The sequence below is a fragment of the Euphorbia lathyris genome, chromosome 10, assembly GCF_963576675.1.
Source record: "Euphorbia lathyris chromosome 10, ddEupLath1.1, whole genome shotgun sequence".
Lineage (NCBI taxonomy): Eukaryota > Viridiplantae > Streptophyta > Magnoliopsida > Malpighiales > Euphorbiaceae > Euphorbia > Euphorbia lathyris.
This window is the reverse complement of record NC_088919.1, coordinates 52,459,380-52,467,621: the sequence shown is the minus strand read 5'-3', so window position 1 is coordinate 52,467,621 and position 8,242 is coordinate 52,459,380. Positions and strand designations below refer to the sequence as shown.

General features: G+C 33.4%; 1 long non-coding RNA gene across 1 annotated transcript; it reads right to left on the bottom strand.

The window, feature by feature from the left end:
* Window positions 1-1,376: 1,376 nt before the first annotated feature.
* Window positions 1,377-7,597, bottom strand: LOC136209482 (uncharacterized). The gene is made up of 4 exons (XR_010677545.1): window positions 7,481-7,597; window positions 1,965-2,238; window positions 1,789-1,826; window positions 1,377-1,703 (listed from the first exon to the last, which is right to left on the bottom strand). It is a non-coding gene; the product is annotated as an uncharacterized lncRNA (long non-coding RNA).
* Between the last annotated feature and the right edge of the window lie 645 nt (window positions 7,598-8,242).

Below are 8,242 nucleotides of genomic sequence, written 5' to 3'. Positions count from 1 at the left end.
ATAAAATCCCTATAATCGGTTGAATGTTTATGTTATAAAAATTAAGTCGATTGATTAGGATGACCATTATTAATTAAAGGAATGTCATTTCTTTGATTAAATATGAATAAAATGATGTTTAATTTTATTTGATAAAATTACATTCAAAATGTAAACACGTGTTATCTAGTTATAAAATACCGATTAATTTTTATGTTGTTATTCTTAACAAAAACAATATGAAACACATGAAGTAAATAAAAGTTTAAGCATAATTTACAGATTTACAACTAATGACCCCAAAGCAGGAGGCCCAAGTCCAAATTCAAAGCCCATTAAGCAATCAATTAATAATTGAAATATACAAAACTAATTAATAGAGTTTAACACTAATTAACAGCACTTTACACTAAATAATAATTAAAAAAATCTGCCTATATAAAGAGGCTGGTGGACCCAAAGGAGAGACAGATAAAGAAAATGAATTTAAAAGAGAGGCAGCTTCATACTTCTCTCGTGCAGATCTTCAAAAAGGTAAGCACACCATTTCCTCTTTTATTCTTTTGTCAACCCTTTTATTTATTACTGGCTGCATTCACTTCATCTCTTTCTTTGATATTTATTACTGGTTGCATTCACTTCATCTTTTTTTTTATCTCTAAAGATGGAAAGTCTGGACCATTAAAGTCTTAATGGTTCTGTCTCTAGGTTCTAGAGACAAAACCATTAAGTTTTCCTTTAATGGTCCCAAATCTACTTCCTTAATAAAAAGGAGGAAGCTTTAATGCCTAAACATCAAAGGCCATTTAAAAACTTTTTCTGGTCTCCAGGTTCTGGAAACCAGACAAGAAGTCTTGAAATACAAAGGGCCTAAGAGATCTGAAAAATATACCTATTTTCCAAATCTGGAAGAATTCCTTAGGATGTTTAGACACTAAAATTTCCTCCTTGTACTCTTTACACTACTCTGGTTTCTTTACTGAACCATGAATAAAAACAGAAGCTTTATAAAAATGGAGCCTTTTGTTACAGTGAAAACTAGAGACCCCAAAACCATGAATAAAAACAGAAGCTTTATAAAAATGGAGTCTTTTTGTTACAGTGAAAACTAGAGACCCCAAAACCATGAATAAAAACAGAAGCTTTATAAAAATGGAGCTTTTTGTTACAGTGAAAACTAGAGACCCAAAAACCATGAATAAAAACAGAAGCTTTATAAAAATGGAGCCTTTTTGTTACAGTGAAAACTCAAGGACCCCAAAACCATGAATAAAAATAGAAGCTTTATAAAAATGGAACCCCTTTTTTACAATGAAAACTCAAGGACCCCAAAACCATGAATAAAAAGACAAACTTTAATAAAAAAATGGGACCCTTTTTTATAGTAAAATCCCTGAACTAAAAAATCCAGACACCAGCTTCCCAAAAAATAGGACCTTTTTCTTAAAAAGGCGAATCCTTTCCTGTAAGGACCAAATTCAGGGAACCCATAAGCAAAAATAAAGCACAAACTCGTAAAAGGAGGAATTTCTTTCATTAATTAATCCAGGAAATCCCGGAACCATCATCAGGGTACAAGTTAGATATAACATTCGTGAAAAAGGGCTTTGCTTCAAATAAGCTATGGTCACAAAACACAAAAATCACAAGTAACCATCTCTGTGTTCCTTAGTCCATAACAAATTAACGAATCACCGCGAGATCTGCATTCCGAGTTCCAAGAACTCAGAAAAAAACGCAAAAAAAAAGGTTAAGGAACTGTAAAAGAGCAAACACAAGCAGGAAAGGCACAAAGAAAACGTGATTCACCTTAAGGAAATCCCGAGTCCGTAGCAAACCCACGAGATCTGTATTCCGAGTTCAAGGAAAACCAGAAAAATGCAAAAAAGGTTAGCTAGACACAAGGAGCAAACGGAAAAATACAAAAAAAAAAAAAACGCAAAGAGCAAACACAAACAGAAAAAAAATACAAAAACGCGATTTACCTTAGGAAAAAACCGCGTGCATGAGTAGATTGGACCTCCTAGGTACCTCGGAGGCGCCGAACGATGGTTGTCCGCTCTCCAAGGGTGTCGAACCGTCTATAAATCCAATAAGCAGGGTAGATCGGAGTTACTCGGCTCCGTTTCACCCATAAAAATGGAGAAAACGGTCACCGGATGTCGGACTAGAGCCGGACTATGTCCAAAGGAAGAGAGAAGGACATGGAGGATGGGAGCCGCCACGAAACCACCATGATCGGAGGGCTTCCTCCGTTTTCTGCCGGAAATAAGAAAGAGGAGAGGGAAAGGTTAGGGTAGAGAGGGGGGAATCACATAAGTCTAGAAAGGAGGGAGGTTTGTCTGGTCGAAAGCAAATAATTAATAAAACAAATAACCCGATTCATACGCCTATGTCATAGGGGTATAAAAAAAATCGGTTAAAATAAAATTAACTAAAATTAAACGACTTGATTTATAACCTTATGTCATATGGATATAAGCTAAACACGTACAAAACTAACAAAGGTAAGGCGAGTCAATTTATGCCTTTACGTATAGGGGTAAAAAAACGGTCAAAAAATAAAATTTAATTAAAACAGTTCTCTCCATACGTCTATGTTTTAGGGGTATGGCGATAGCCGCGTTGAATTAATTAACAAACGGCCCAATTCATACGTCTATGTTATAGGAGTATGGAATCGGTCAAAATGAGATTAATCGAACCACTCCGTTTATACGCATATATCAAAAAATAATAACACAATAATAATAGATTAGACAAACGTTAGCATAAAAAATCACATCCCTTTAGTACCAATATTTGGGCGGAGTAGGGTGATTAATCAAGTTTTTCTTCCCTACACGTAACCGACAAACGAACCAAAAATCTCTATTTCGCAGACCCCCTTATCCATTAAAATTCAACCATTACCGGTGTCCAATCACGCCCTAATTTTGATTGGTGGCGACTCTAAAGAATAGTTTTAATCAGGAAAAATTATTGAGGAAGCCCTCCGATCATGGTGGTTTCATGGCGGCTCCCGTCCTCCCTGTCCTTCTCTCTTCCTTTAGACATAGTCCGGCTCTAGTCCGACATCCGGTGACCGTTTTCTCTGTTTTTATGGGTGAAACGGAGCCGAGTAACTCCGATCTACCCTGCTTATGGGATTTATAGACGGTTCGACACCCTTGGAGAGGGGACAGCCATCGTTCGGTGCCTCCGAGGTACCTAGGAGGTCCAATCTACTCATGCACGCGGTTTTTTCCTAAGGTAAATCGCGTTTTTGTATTTTTTTCTGTTTGTGTTTGCTCTTTGCGTTTTTTTTTGTATTTTTCCGTTTGCTCCTTGTGTCTAACTAACCTTTTTTGCATTTTTCTGGTTTTCCTTGAACTCGGAATATGTCCAAAATTGAAGCCGAGATTCCTCCCCGATCCACCACATAAAATGCTGCCTGAGAATATCATAGACCGCACGAACCGATCCGCAAATGGAAGAATTAAGCACACGACCATGAGGCAATCCGAAAGCCACCAAGAACCGCGAACGTAACAAAGATAACCAAGCATCGTCAGAGGAGAGCAGACCCCAAGCCAGTTTACCTAAGAGAGAAAAGTTAAATCTCCCGAGCTGTTTAACACCTAATCCCCCCATCACTGATCGACTTATTGCAAATGTGCCATGGAACTGTTACCAATTTCCGCTCAAAAATATCCCCACTCTAAATAAAATTTCGAATGTGTTTGGTTAGACGTTTGAGAAGACTTGAAGGGAATTTATAAACAGCAAAAGAATAAGTCAGGGAGCTAGTGATAACAGCGTTGACAAGAGTAAGCCGACCAGCCATGGAGAGCGACTTCCCCTTCCAACGGGAAAACTTGCAAGTGATCTTATCCGCAATGGCCGATAAGTGAGAGGATCTGGGAGCATCACGGAAGAGAGGGACACTAAGATAATGGAATGGCAGTGATCCAATCCTGATTCCACTAATACTAGTCAGACGAGCCCTCCGCCTAGCCGTAATAGCACAACCATAGAAGGATTCTGACTTCTGCCAATTAGCATGCTAACCAGAAAAAGAGCCATAATGTGTAAAAGTCGCATGCATGTTCCAGACATTAGAATAAGAAGCTCTACAGAATACAAGGACATCATCAGCATAGAGCAAGTGAGCAGGGAACTGAGAAGAACGAGAATAAGTCATATGAATAAGACTTCCCGCCAACAGCAAAGACGAAAGCAGCCTATTAAGGTACATGGCTTCATTACCTTAATTTTATAGAATTGTTTTATAGAATTGAAGCAAAAAAATTACAGGTTAGTGGAGGTCGAGGGCTCGAAAATAGGATTTGGAAACTCATCCACGTTTTTGTAATGATATGTATTTTTCAACTGATCATATCTCACTCAATTTGACTTTGTTTTAGCTCCACAAATATTTTTTGGCTTCGTCTGGATCAGTAAATGAAAAATTCCACGTAGTTGCAGCAAAATTCTTTCATTTGGTGTCCCAAAAAATAGGACGTTTAAGGGGTGACGTGATACTAAAAAAAATAAGAATTGATTTTCAGTTGTAAACAGACATTTTCGACTGACTATAACTCCCTCAATGCGAGTCCGTTTGAGCTCCACAAATACTCAATGGCTTCGTCTGGACCAGAGATGTAGGATTCCAGGTGCAGCAAAATTCCTTCATTTTGGCTCCGAAAAAATAGGTCTTTAATGGTGTTCAAAAACCGAACCACACCGAAATAACCGAATCGATGAATTTCGATTTTTCGGTCTATTAGGTTCAATTTTGGTTCTACTTTTTATAATGTTTGCGGTGATTTTGACTGGTTCGGTTTTTGTGGCAAAGTTATCGAAATAGCGGAACCAACCGAAATAAAGTTTAATTAAATATTTAGATTTATAATTACAAGTTAATAACAATTGGGTGAGTTTTGTTTACTAATAATATTAACATTAATCAAATGATTTATTAATAACATTAATAAAAATTCATAAATGCTGAGTGACTTAAATCAATTATACTACATGCATACCCAATTATTCAAAAGACAAAATATAATCCAAATATTTTAACTATTCTAACCTTTTTTTCTTGAGGAAACTATTCTGTTTGCTAATTTCTCCATCTCAAGTTTCAAGTTGCAATTATTTAAGAAGTTAGTTTTATTGCTTAAGAATTTTATTTAAATTAGTTATTAATTAATTTTAACCTTAAAGTTTTAATTATATAAGTCGTAATTAGACCTGTTCACGGATCTAGGTATCCGCCCGGCCCGTCCAGACCCGTGTTTCCTGGACCGGGCTTGGACAAGAAAAATTATCCTTAGGTCCAGTCCAGCCCAAGCCTGCTAAAGCCCGTCTATGTTTTGAACGGGCTTGAGATTTATAAAAATAGCACGGACCGGCCCAGTCCGATCCGGTCCGTCTATTAATATTAATTAATAAATTTAAATATTTAAATATTAGATGCCTTCTATGCTTACTTTGTTTTTGACAAAGTAAGCTTTACTTTGTTTTTTCTACCATTGGAAATATTAATATTTATTTTTAAGTACTAATTTTATTTTTTCATACTAAAAATTATACATATATATCTAGGTGGGTTTATATGGACTGAGCTTGAGATTTGATTTTGGGTCAATTACATAAATATCACAATTAACTACAAAATTACAACAAAGACATATCACCAAATTTAATTCTTAATATGTCATATTCTTTATATATTATGATTTTACACCATAATTTAAAAATTCTAGACTCCAATTCATAAATCATAAACCCTAAAAAATATATTCTAGACTTTTAATTTATAAATTCCAATCCTTAAAATGTCACACCCGATCCTAAACAACATCGGGTATGAAGGGAAAATAAGATAACAGACGTTCGTAAGTCAAAAAGTCGAACCGATTTTCTACGAATAAAAATAATACTCTTAATTTAAATTTTCTAATAGATAAAAATTTATTAGGACTACCTAAAATTTATTTAATTATTTAGCTTGTACTTGATAATTCTATCAAGCTTCCTACGTATCCCGAACGTATCTTAATCTTTAAATCGGGAATCAAAGCCACGTAGTTCTACCTATTTTAGGTAGTTCTAATAGGTAGTTCACTTAACTTATTATCTCGTTTTAACTTATTGACACTTTGAATAACACACTAATACTTTAATTGTATATTCCACTTTGTTATAGTTTATATATATATATATAAATCAGTTTATCAAACGAATCGAATTAAACAACGTTTTATCAAAACGAATCAAATCGAACAACGTTTTATCAAACCGAATCAAAACAAATAAACCTCTTTAACAAACTATCTCGTAATCAATCAAACGTAAAACATTATAATTCAAATCATCGAGCAATTTCAAAATATAATACAAAATTTTTGTGTGTGTGTCCATCCTCGAATTCCACCCGTATAGCTTATCATAACATCAATCATATCAATAATCGAGATATCTCATTCATATCTCGCCTTGCCTAACGTTAGGACTACTAGCCGTGCACTCTGGCCATAAAGCCCTTAGGTATGGTCTTACAACTCCTACCCCGGACAATCCTAGATGGACAAAACCATTTTATCTTTCTTTCAAACTATCACAAATCCAAATCACAGAAATACTAACAATAATCGAATGAGCTTTTTCAATCCCAAAAATAATTCAGCTTTCTAAATTCAAAAACAATTCTCATAATATAATCAGATTCATTTTATAATCCAACTTCCAAAATACTACGATAATAAATAATTATTCTTCAAACAACCAAAATCAAAAGTATATAAATATTTTAAACAATATATTTTAAACGGTCTATTAAAACATATTCAAAGCCACTTAAATAATTTAAAACTGAAACTTATTTTTATCTATTATCGGAACAACTATTTTAAACCGGATATAGCGCTAGACTAATTATATTATCATAAGTCTATTTATATCAATTTTATATTCGAATTCTTGTACAAAATTTTATATTCGACTTTATGCCGACTCTACTTGGATATTGACTCTATTTGGCAAATATCACTATTAGTCCTTCTATTTTCAAGGTTTTTGAATTCTAACTATTAAAGTTAAATTCTAACCATTAAAGTTAGATAACATATTTTATTAATGCAATTTAAAATAATCAACTATTTTTATTTGTCCATTTTAGATCAATGAGATAGTTATTTTAAACCGACGTTTTTATAAGACTATTTTCGTTTTCTATCAGAATTGTAACGTGATATCGTTAATTCCGATTGAATGTTCAGTTAGACTCATGACACTGGTTCGAGTCTATCCATAACAATTTTATTTCCTAATTGACAATTATTAGTATATTTCACCGTATACAAATTCAGACTAAACATCAATTATTTTGCGTTTGAGCATTAAATATTTTTCTAACAATGACCGAACTTCCAACTGACCGTCTGTTGTAATATCTAACTATAATAGGATCGAAGAGAAAATGATATTATTTTATAAACATTACAAATAATATTACCTCGTGAACAATACAATTTCTAGTCCATTCATACGAGACCGTTTGCTCCGGGAAATATTACCCCATTGAACTCCCTCTTTTTACATTAATTTCTAATCACCTCTTCCTTTTTTCTCAACCGGATCACTCTCTCTTTTTTTATATTATCTTCCACATTTATATGGTGGTTGATATTTATTTATTTATTTTGTCAAAAACTTAAAATTGTTACCCCTAATCTTTGACACGTGTACTCATAGTTCTCAACTAATGACATCTAAGCATGAACGTGTCCTACTACATCCATGTTTCTTTTATTTTTTTATTTTTTATTATTTATAATAATATAACTTTTCGTAATATAAAATTGAAATTGTCAAATACAAATTCCTAGTTTTAATTTCGTATATGTTGTTATAATTACGTTAAATATTGATTTTTAACCCCTTAACTTATAATTTCTTTTGAACTTACCCAAAACTTTCAATTTACTCTTAAAAACATGAAATTAAATCAAATAACATACTTAAAATTTATAATTAATTAACATTATCTATTTCGAAAATAAAGATTATAAATTTTAGACACGGACGTAACATAAAATATATTAAAAGTACTGATTTTACTATTTTGACATAATCCAAAATATAACTTGACATAATTGTAAATAATTTCTAAAAGATAAATTTCTGTGTAATTTTCCCTTTGATTTTTATATTAAAAGTAGGTTGGGCTGGGCTTGGACTAAACATTTTATATAAAACCTGGACATGGGCCGACAAG